Source organism: Hypanus sabinus (assembly GCF_030144855.1).
Source record: "Hypanus sabinus isolate sHypSab1 chromosome X2 unlocalized genomic scaffold, sHypSab1.hap1 SUPER_X2_unloc_22, whole genome shotgun sequence".
NCBI classification, from domain to species: domain Eukaryota; kingdom Metazoa; phylum Chordata; class Chondrichthyes; order Myliobatiformes; family Dasyatidae; genus Hypanus; species Hypanus sabinus.
In genome coordinates, this window is record NW_026778993.1 from 208,527 (window position 1) to 218,898 (window position 10,372).

At 36.9% G+C, this 10,372-nt stretch overlaps 1 protein-coding gene across 3 annotated transcripts in view; it reads right to left on the minus strand.

The window, feature by feature from the left end:
• The window catches only part of LOC132385796 (zinc-binding protein A33-like), a 57,064-nt gene extending 53,775 nt beyond the window's left edge, over positions 1–3,289 (minus strand). For 2 of the 3 annotated variants that reach the window (XR_009509290.1, XR_009509291.1), the window contains exons 1-2: positions 2,965–3,286; positions 1,282–1,548 (exon numbers count right to left, since the gene is read on the minus strand). The gene's annotated coding sequence lies outside the window, so the exon portion shown is untranslated. Of the gene's footprint in view, positions 1–1,281; positions 1,549–2,964 lie in introns of all 3 variants that reach the window. The other variant, XM_059958017.1, reaches the window with a different exon arrangement.
• Between the last annotated feature and the right edge of the window lie 7,083 nt (positions 3,290–10,372).

A 10,372-nucleotide genomic window follows, 5' to 3' on the forward strand; every position in this document is an offset into this window, starting at 1 on the left:
ATTTTTTTTATTAGCCAAGGTGTATTGGATCTGTGGAATTCTCTGCCACAGACTGCGGTGGAGGCCGTGTGTGTGGGTATATTCAAGGTGGAAGTTGATCGTTTCCTGATCGGTCAGGGCATCAAAGGATATGGCGGGAGGTCAGATATCTGGAATTGAGTGCGATCTGGGATCAGCCATGATGGAAAGGTGGCTGACTCAATGGGCTGAATGGCCTAATTCTGTTCCTATGCCTTATGGACTTATGAACAGAAGCCCCCTCAATCATGATGAATCTCCTCTGCACTCTTCCAGCACAAAACATCCTTTGTACAGAATGCTAAGCGGAACTGAATGCAACGTTTCAAGAACGTTATCATGTCAGGCAGCATCTGTTGAGGGGATTAGAGTCGATGGTTGGGACAGAACCCGTCACTTACGGCACTAACACAGGCCTTTCGGCCCAACCTTTTCATGCTGTCCTCCTGTCCATTTAAACTAATCCCTCTGCCTGTCTTTGACACAGAACACAGAAATCTACAGCACATTACAGGCTCTTCAGCCCACAATGTTGTACCGACCATGTAACCTACTCTAGAGACTGCCTCGGATTTCCCAATCATATAGCCCTCTGTGTTTCTAACCTCCATGACGCTATCTAAGAGTCTATTAAAATATACTGTTGTATCCACCTCCACCATCGCTGCCGGCAGTGCATTCCACGCACCCAGCACTCTGTGTGTAAGAAACTTACCCCTGACATTCCCTCAGTACCGACTTCTAAGCAGCTAAAACTACGTCCCCACGTGTTAGGCACTTCAAGCCTTGGAAAATGCCTCTGGCTATCCACATGGTCAAAGCCTCTCACCATCTTATACACCTCTATCAGGTCACCTCTCATCCTCCGTCGCTCCAAGAAGGAAAGGCCAAGTTCACTCAATCTATTCTCATAAGGCATGCTCTCCAATCCAAGAGCAACATCCTTGTAAATCTACTCTACACTCTCTGTAGTATCCACATCCTTCCTGTAGTGAGGACACCAGAACTGAACACAGGACTCCCAAGTGGGGTCCAACTAAGCCCACAGCCCTGCCGCGTTGGGGTACAATTACTTTTGTACAGGTTAGGAGAAATATAGCTTCAACATCACCTCACAGCTCTTGAACTCAATCCCACGGTTGATGAAGCCCATCACACCAGACACCTTCCTAACAACACTGCCAACCTCCACAGCAGCTTTGAGTGTCGAATGGACATGGACCCCAAGATCTCTCTGACCGTCCACAATGCCAATAGTCTTACCATTAATATTATATTCTGTGTTCAAATTTGACCTGCAGAAATGAACCTCTTCATCTGTGTTGAACTCCATCTGCGCTTCCCAGTTCTGCATACGAGGCAAGGAAATAGATTGCTGAGCCTCTGGCGAAGATCATTATGTCCCCATTGTCCACGGGAATTGTACCGGAGTATTGGAGGGAGGCGAATGTTGTCCCCTTGTTCAAAAAGGGTAGTAGGGATAGTCCAGATAATTATAGACCATTGAGCCTTACATCTGTGGTGGGAAAGCTGTTGGAAAAGATTCAGAAAGATAGGATTTATTGGCATTTAAAGAATCATGGTCTGATCAGTGACAGTCAGCACGGCTTTCTGAAGGACAGATCATGTCTAAAAAGCCTGAAGGAGTTCTTTTAAGAGGTGACCAGACATATAGATGAGGGTAGTGCAGTGGATGTGATCTACATGGATTTTAGTAATGCATTTGATTAAGTTACACGCGGTGGGCTTATTCATAAAGTCAGAAGGCTTGGGAACCAGGGATGTTTGACCAGGTGGATTCAGAATTGGCTTGCCTGCAGAAAGCAGAGAGTTCTGGTGGAGGGAGTACATTTGGATTGGAGGGTTGTGACTAGTGGTATCCCACAAGAGTCAGTTCTGGGACCCCTACTTTTTGTGATTTTTATTAACGACCTGGACGTGGGGGTAGGAGAATGGGTTGGCAAGTTTGCATAAGACACAAAGATTGGTGGTGTTGTGGATAATGAAGAGGATTGTCTAAGATTGCAGAGAGACATTGAAAGGATGCAGGAGTGGGCTGAGAATTGGCAGATGGAGTTCAACCCAAAGAAGTGTGAGGTGGTACACTTTGGAAGGACAAACTCCAAGGCAGAGTACAAAGTAAATGGCAGGATACTTCGCAGTGCAGCGGAGCAGAGGGATCTGGGGCTACATGTACACAGATCCCTGAAAGTTGCCTCACAGGTAGACAAAGTAGTTACGAAAGCTTATGCGGTGTCAGCTTTCATAACTTGAGGGACAGAGTTTAAGAGTCGCGATGTAATGATGTAGCTCTATAAAACTCTGGTTGGGCCACAGGGAGTACTCTGTCCAGTTCCGGTCATCTCGCTATAAGAAGAATGTGGAAGCACTGGAAAGGGTACAGAGCAGATTTACCAGAATGCTGCTTGGTTTAGAGAGTATGGATTATGATCAGAGATCAAGGGAGCTAAGGCTTTACTCTCTGGAGAGAAGGAGGATGAGAGGAGAAATGATAGAGGTATAGTTGATATTAAGGGGAATAGATAGAGTGGACAGGCAGCGCCTCTTCCCCAGGGCACCACTGCTCAATACAAGAGGACATGGCTTTAAGGTAAGGGGAGGGAAGTTCAAGGGGGATATTAGAGGAAGATTTTATACTCAGAGAGTGGTTGGTGCGTGGAATGCACTGCTCGAGTCAGTGGTGGAGGCAGATACACTAGTGAAGACTACTAGACAGATGTATGGAGGAATTTAAGCTAAGGGAGGCAGAGTTTAAGGGTCAGCACAACATTGTGGGCCGAAGGGCCTGTACTGTGCTGTATAGTTCTGTGTTCTATCTATTTCTCGCTGGAATCTCTCTTTTAGTTTAATTGTTTATTGAAGGCACGACACAGTCCAGAAAACTTAATGCATTACATTTTCCTCCATTTTGCTTTGATACCTTACCCCGAAACAACACCACAACGTCATCAGTGGGGCCTTCTGGGAGTTGTAGTCATTGATCCTCGCTCGCTCCCTGTCAAAGCATGTTTCGTCAGCCACCACAGACGTCCCCGAAACAGACCCACCGAGGCGCGAAGGGGAATCACAACCGTCCTTGTGGGCGCCGAGGCCGGCGACACCGACAGAAGCGACTCGCTGATCTCCGCCATGGCGATGGAGCGGAAGAGGAGGGGCTGGTCATGGGCCGATTTCCTCCAGCCTATCGTAGCTCAGACGTAACACTGACCCCTGCTGTCATTGGCTGCAGTGCCTGTCGCTCAAATGGGAACTCGGAAGGTGATTAGTTTATGTGAACGTCAGTCAGTCTTCCAGTCTTTATGAGTTTGGATTTGGATTTATAACGGGACAGGAAGCAAATTGGGAGAAATGTGAGTTTTTATGTGATGGTGCATCAGTCTCCGAGTTACATTATTAACAATAAAAGGGCAAAGGCCGTGGTGAGGAAGTAGGTGATTTATTGGAGGTTATATGAAGGGATATCAAACTTGGAATTGTTTGGGATATGATTTAGAAAATGGGATTTGTGGGGATCATAATATTCCAGTGTTGATTATTGAGGGCAAAATGATTGTTACTGAAACAGGGAAGGTTGTGTTACTGGCTGGGTCATTTGATGAGATTAATTTAAGTGAAGAAGTTAAACAATAGAGGGATATGTTTTTCAGTGAATACCCTGATGTGCTGGAAGTCAGCTACAGCAATGATAGTATCACTGATGGAGAGATTTCTTTGTATGAATTTAAGAAGTCTATTAATAATGCAGGTCAGGTGTCTCCAGGAAAGAGTGATATTTGAAATTGTAATTGTATATAATTCGCATTTGTAAAATATTAAATATTTGAATTGTGCATCTACTTTCCTCATGGAAAATGGAAATAGTAGTGCCTGAAAACCTGGCAGATCCCCACTTGATCCTTCTAGTTAAGGGCCTATATCGTGAAAGTCTCATTTATGTAAACTTATGGAATGTATAGTAATCAAGCGCTTGAGTTATATTTTGGAAAGAGTGGTGATAAAGTGTTTTATTAGAGTGGATTTTGGAAGTGTGAAATGACATTAGATTCAGTTTTAGGTTTGGAAGATGATATTCGGAAAGCACAATTAAATAAAGATGTTGTAATAGCAATATTTCTTGAGACTGAAAAGGGAAATGATATGGAAGAAAGGACTTTTGATTAAATTAGGAGTAAGGGGGACATTGTATAATTTTTCTGAGTTTTTTTTTGTATGGACTGTCCAAGTAAAGGTCGGCATGTCTGTGTCTATGAGATAGAGAATGAGATCCCACAAGGCAGTATTTGTAGCCCTTCATTATTTAATATTATGATTAATGATATTTTCTCTGAGATGGGAAAACCACAATATACAGATGACTTAGCTTTATGGATTTGAGGTATTAACTGCAATTTACAATTAATGGATCAAACAGTGGGCAGATTGATGAGGATTGTAAGCTTTCAGTCGTTAAAACACATTACGTGGTTTACAAACAGCATTAATAGACTTGCAGTTGATTTTAATTTATAGGATTAATGTCTTGAGGAAGTGTCAGTGGTAAGATTTCTCATTATGTGGATGGATAATAAGCTGACGGGGAAGCAACTATCAGTAAAATAATTGATAAATGTAAAGGAGCTTTAAATCTCCTCAGACATCTATGTGGGTATTCTTGGGTGCAACATGAAAATCTTTGACCAATTATATTTGTTTAATTTGATCTGTTCTTGATTATGTCTGTGTGGCTTGTGGATCACCTTCATCTTCAAATTAAAAGTGTTTGTATGTGATACAATTACAGACTTTTAGATTGTGTTCTGGTGCGGTAATGTTGTCTCCTGTTTTGGCTTTACTGATTGCAATGGGACAATTGCCCTCAAAGATTCAAGTTGATGTCAACATACTGGATTAATTTGCGGGTCAAGGAAATGATCATCCTGTTAAAGGTGCGCTGGAGGACGGTTGGGGACATCACTAGAAGAGTGTTTTTTGTTTTGGGTGGCTGGGTTCTTACCACGCTGCGAATATGGGTGTGTTTGATGATACAGTATGTCCCACTGTAGCTTTCTCTGTAACCCCACATTGTTTTTTCCAATGACTTCAGGTGATTTTAGTTTTTACACGATCGGATTCAGTTCTGCCTGAGAGTCTGTTGGTCATCAGTATATTAATGAAAGTTATTATCATACAGTAACCATTTTTACAGATGAATCAAAAGATAATTTAATTGGGGATGTTGGTGTGGCTGTTTTTGTGTGCCTGAATTGCAGGTAATGATAAAGAAATGACTTATAGCCATTTATCAGCACAGAAGGCAGAATTCTTTGCCAACAGTTTAGGCTTACAGTGGATGGAAGAAATTGGTCCTTATAATTTGCTCAGAATACATTTCGGTTTTGATGAGTCTTAAACAGGTCATTCTGGCAGTAGGTCAGATTGACTGTTGGAAACTTGTCAAACGGTATTTCATATATAAAGTTTGATTTATATGTCTGCACATTATGGGGCCCTGCACATCACGCTGTTGAGGTAAATGATGATTTTGATTGTTTAGCTCCAAAAGCTGTTAAATGTTAAGCTGTGGATATAGACCCACTTAGCAAATTAGAAGCTAAAAGGTTGGTAGTGTTAAGAATTAGGGGCTTATGGCAAGACGTAGGATAATGGACGTAAAGACAGACACCTTTCCAGAATACATAAACCTGTTGGGTTTATAGAAGAAGGGCTTAAAACAAGTGAAGGAATGATATTCACATGACAGAAATATCCACACTATGCTTAATTACGCCTTGTAACTAATTGGAAAACTTCATTCTGTGTCGTGTACATTTTGTCATTATGAAACCGTCGAAACACATACTACTTCAATGTGAAGCGTACAAGGCTGAAGAAAAATCAAATGCAGTCTTAAGTACAATCTTTGCGAGGGTAGATAGTTTTCAAATAAAAGCTATTAAATTATGGGACTGACTATAAATCAATTCACAGTTTGAGCTGGAAAAGGCACGTAATAATTGTGTTAAACGTAAGGAAATGACATAAAGGGTAGCAAAGGTGAGTGGGCTGTTGGATTACTGGGATGCTCTTTTTATTTATTTATTAAATTTTTAGAAAATTACAAAGAATAAATGTAATGAAAAATTAGTAAGAAAAAGAAAAATAATATTAATCCTCCTCCCCCTCCCCACCTTAACCCTTATCTAAAGAAAGAAATAAGGAAGAAAAAGATTGCCTCGATATTGGAGGATACCCACATGCTCCATGGAGTTCAAAATAATATTTATATGTATTCTTACTTTCCCCAATTACATTATAATTTTATCTTCAAAGGACCTCTATATTTAATCCCATCTTTTGTAGGTATGGGAGCCAAATTTTGAAAAATATATGATATTCATTTCTCAGATTATATGTAATTTTTTCAAGTGGAATACAACAATATATTTCATTATTCCAATGATCCATAGTTAAATATAACTCAGATTTCCAAGTAATTGCGATAACTTTTTTAGCTACTTCCAATGCAATATTTTTAAATTTTTTCTGATACTTATTCAATTTAATTTTCGGTATTGTCCTTTCAATATCTCCTAATAAAAATAATATTGGACTATTTGGGAGTTGAACTCCAGTACTTTGTTCCAATAAAAGTCAGATATATCGAAAATGGTTGAATTTTAAAACAAGACCAAGTAGAATGTAAAAAAGTACCAATTTCTTGATTACATCGAAAGCATTGGTCAGACATATTTGAATTTAATCTCTTTATTTTCTGTGGTGTTATATATAATTGATGTAAGAATTATATTGTATTAATCTAATTTGAACATTTATTGTATTTATCATACTATCAGAACATAATCTTGACCAACTTTTTCCAACAATTTTAAAATTCAAATCAGTTTCCCATTTTTGTCTTGATTTATGAATTCCAGATTCAGTCTGTTTTTGAATCAAATTGTACATACAAGATGTATTTTTTTAAATTTTTCCTTTTTGAATTAATATTTCTATTTCACTAAGTTTTGGCATCAACATTGTTTGACCCAGCTTTTTTCGTAAATTGTCCTTTAATTGAAAATAAGAGAAAAGAGTGTTGTTTGATATTTTATATTTATTTTTTCATTGATCAAACGACATCAATATACCTCCTTCAAAACAATTACGTATATATTTAATCCCCTTTCGGAACCAATTATGTAAAAGTTTATTATCCATTGTAAAAGGAATAAGCCTATTTTGAATTAAAGTTTGCTAATAAAGATTTCTTTATCTTATCGTCCATATTTACCTTATTCCATAAATCAATCAAGAGTCTTAATATAGGAGATTCTTTTTTTTCCCGTATCAATTTGGATTCCCATTTGTATGTAAAATCTTCTGGTATGTTTTCTCCTATCTTATCTAATTTTATTCTAATCCATGCCGGGTTTTTTTTTCATCAAAAAAAGATGCAATAAATCTAAGTTGATTTCCTTTATCATAATTCTTAAAATTTGGAAGTTGTAACCCTCCTAAATCAAATTTACATCTCAATTTTTCCAATGATATTCTTGACATCTTTCCTTTCCAAAGAAATTTCCTTACATATTTATTTAGTTCTTGAAAAAACTTCTGCGGTAATTGTATTGGTAAAGTTTGGAATAAATATTGCAATCTATGGAATATATTCATTTTTACAGCATTAACTCTACCTATTAATGTTATTGGTAACATCATCCATTTATCAAGATCCTCTTTTATTTTTTTTAATAATGGCAAATAATTTTGTTTATATAAATTTTTACATCATTGTCAACTCTGATACCTAAATATTTTATCCCATTTATTGACCATCGAAATTGAGTTACTAATCGACATTGATTATAATTTCGTTTGGTAAGGGGTAAAATTTCACTTTTATCCCAATTTAATTTATACCCTGATACTTTCCCGTATTCTTCCAATTTAAAAGATAATCTTTGCAAAGATTGTAATGTGTTTGTTAAATAAATCAAAACATCATCAGCAAATAAATTAATCTTATATTCTTCTTGATTAACTCTAAAACCACCAAAATCTGAATCTGTTCTAATTAATTCAGCTAATGGTTCTTTTGCCAATACGAATAAAGCAGGTGATAACGGGCAGCCTTGTCCAGTTGACCTCGTTAAGCAAAATGGTGTTGAAATCTGAGCATTTGTAACTACTTTAGCTTGAGGATTAGTATTTAAGGTTTTAATCCATTGTATAAAAGATCTTCCTAGCTCATATTTTTCCAATACCTTAAACAAAAAATCCCATTCCAATCTATCAAATGCTTTTTCTGCATCCAAAGCAAATGCCACACTCATTTCCTCTCTTTTTTGTGCCAGATGAATTATACTAAGTAACCAGGTTAGATTATCCATTGATTGTCTGTTTTTAATAAAATCTGTTTGATCCATATGTATTAATTTTGGTAAATATTTAGATATTCTATTAGATAAAATTATTGCTATTATCTTATAATCTGTATTCAACAAAGAAATAGGCCTATATGATGTTGGTTTTAGAGGATCTCTTTTTTTGGCAATACCGTTATGATCGCTGTTAAAAAAGATTGTGGGAGTTTATGCATTCTTTCCACTTGGTATATTAATTCCATAAAGGGAGGAATTAATATATCTTTAAATTTTTTTATAAAATTCAGGAGGAAAACCATTTTCTTCTGGGGATTTATTACTCTGAAGTGATCCTAAAGCTTCTTCAACCTCTTTTAATGTAAAGGGCATATCTAATCCTTTCTGTTCTTCCAAATTAAATTTTGGAAGGGTTATTTGTGATAAAAAATTTATCTATCTCAGTAATCTTATTTTGTGATTCTGATTGATATAGTTCAGTATAAAAAAAAATAAAGTTTCATTAATTTCTAAAGGTTTATCAGCAACCTTATTTACACTTGTTCTAATTGCATTTATTGTTTTAAAAGCCTGTTCTGTTTTCAACTGCCAAGCAAGAATTTTATGTGATCTTTCAACTAATTCATAATATTTCTGTTTAGTTCTCATAATTACTTTTTCTGTACGATATGTCTGGAGTGTATTATATTGTAGTTTTTTTATTAACAAGTTGTCTTTATTTTTCTTCTGTCATATATCATTGAGATTCTTTTTCTAACTTTATGATATCTTTTCCCAATTTTCCTTCTTAATTTTAGATGTATAACTTACAATCTGACCCCTTAAAATATGCTTTCATCGCTTCCTATAATACAATTTTATCCTCAATTGAATGTAAATTTGTATCCAAAAAAAATTGAATCTGTTTTTTCATAAAATCACAAAAATCTTGACGTTTTAATAAAATTGTATTAAATCTCCATCTAAGTTTTATGTCTATTTGAATAAAATGAATAATCTCTTTCTCTTGGATTAATTTTTCTCCATATATCAATCAGGTTTAAATCTTCCATTAATGATAAAGTTAGTTTTATTACTTTTAATTTTGTAACAACTTTAGTTGACCTATCCAAAACTGGATCTAAACAAAAATTAAAATCTCTACTTATTAATATTTTATAATTTGCGTCAGCCAAGTTCAAAAAATCTTCTTGTATGAATTTTGCATCATTTTCATTTGGTGCATAAATGTTCATAAAAGTCCATAATTCTGAAAAAATTTGACAATGTATAATCACATATCTCTCCACAGAATCAATTATTACATTTTGTATTTTAATTGGTAAAGATTTATTAACCGAAATTGCAACTCCTCTCGATTTTGAATTAAATGAAGTTGCTATAACATTTCCAACCCAATCTCTATTTAATTTCTTATGCCTGTGACCTTACTGAACACATCCTTGCCAGAAAAAAAACTTATCCCAATCCACTCTTCCTGGATCCTTTTTCATTTCCACAAAATTGGCCGTTCTCCAATTTTACCAGAACATTGAGCTGCCAGTTCTGCCCCTCACTAATAGCAGTAATGACGTTATCCCACGTGTCAACCCAAGCCCTGAACTCATCTGTTTTACCGACAATACTCCGTGCATTGAAATAGATGTACCTGAGAATATGTATATCATCCGCTTTTTTTTCATTTCCGTTTATACATGCAGTCCTCTCATGTTCCTTATCCTCCTGCACCTCACTATCTGCTCTAACACTCTGGTTCCCCTCCCTCTGCAAATCTAGATTAAATTCCCCGGAGCAGCACTGGCAAATCTACCCGCAAGAATTTTATTCCCCCCCCCCCCCGCCCAGTTTAGGGGCAAACCGTCCCGTCTGAACAGGCCCCAACTTCCCGGGAACAAAGCCCAATTGTCCAGAAACATGAAGCCCTCCCTCCTGCACCATCCCCTTAGCCACGTATTTAGCTGCACTCTCCGCAC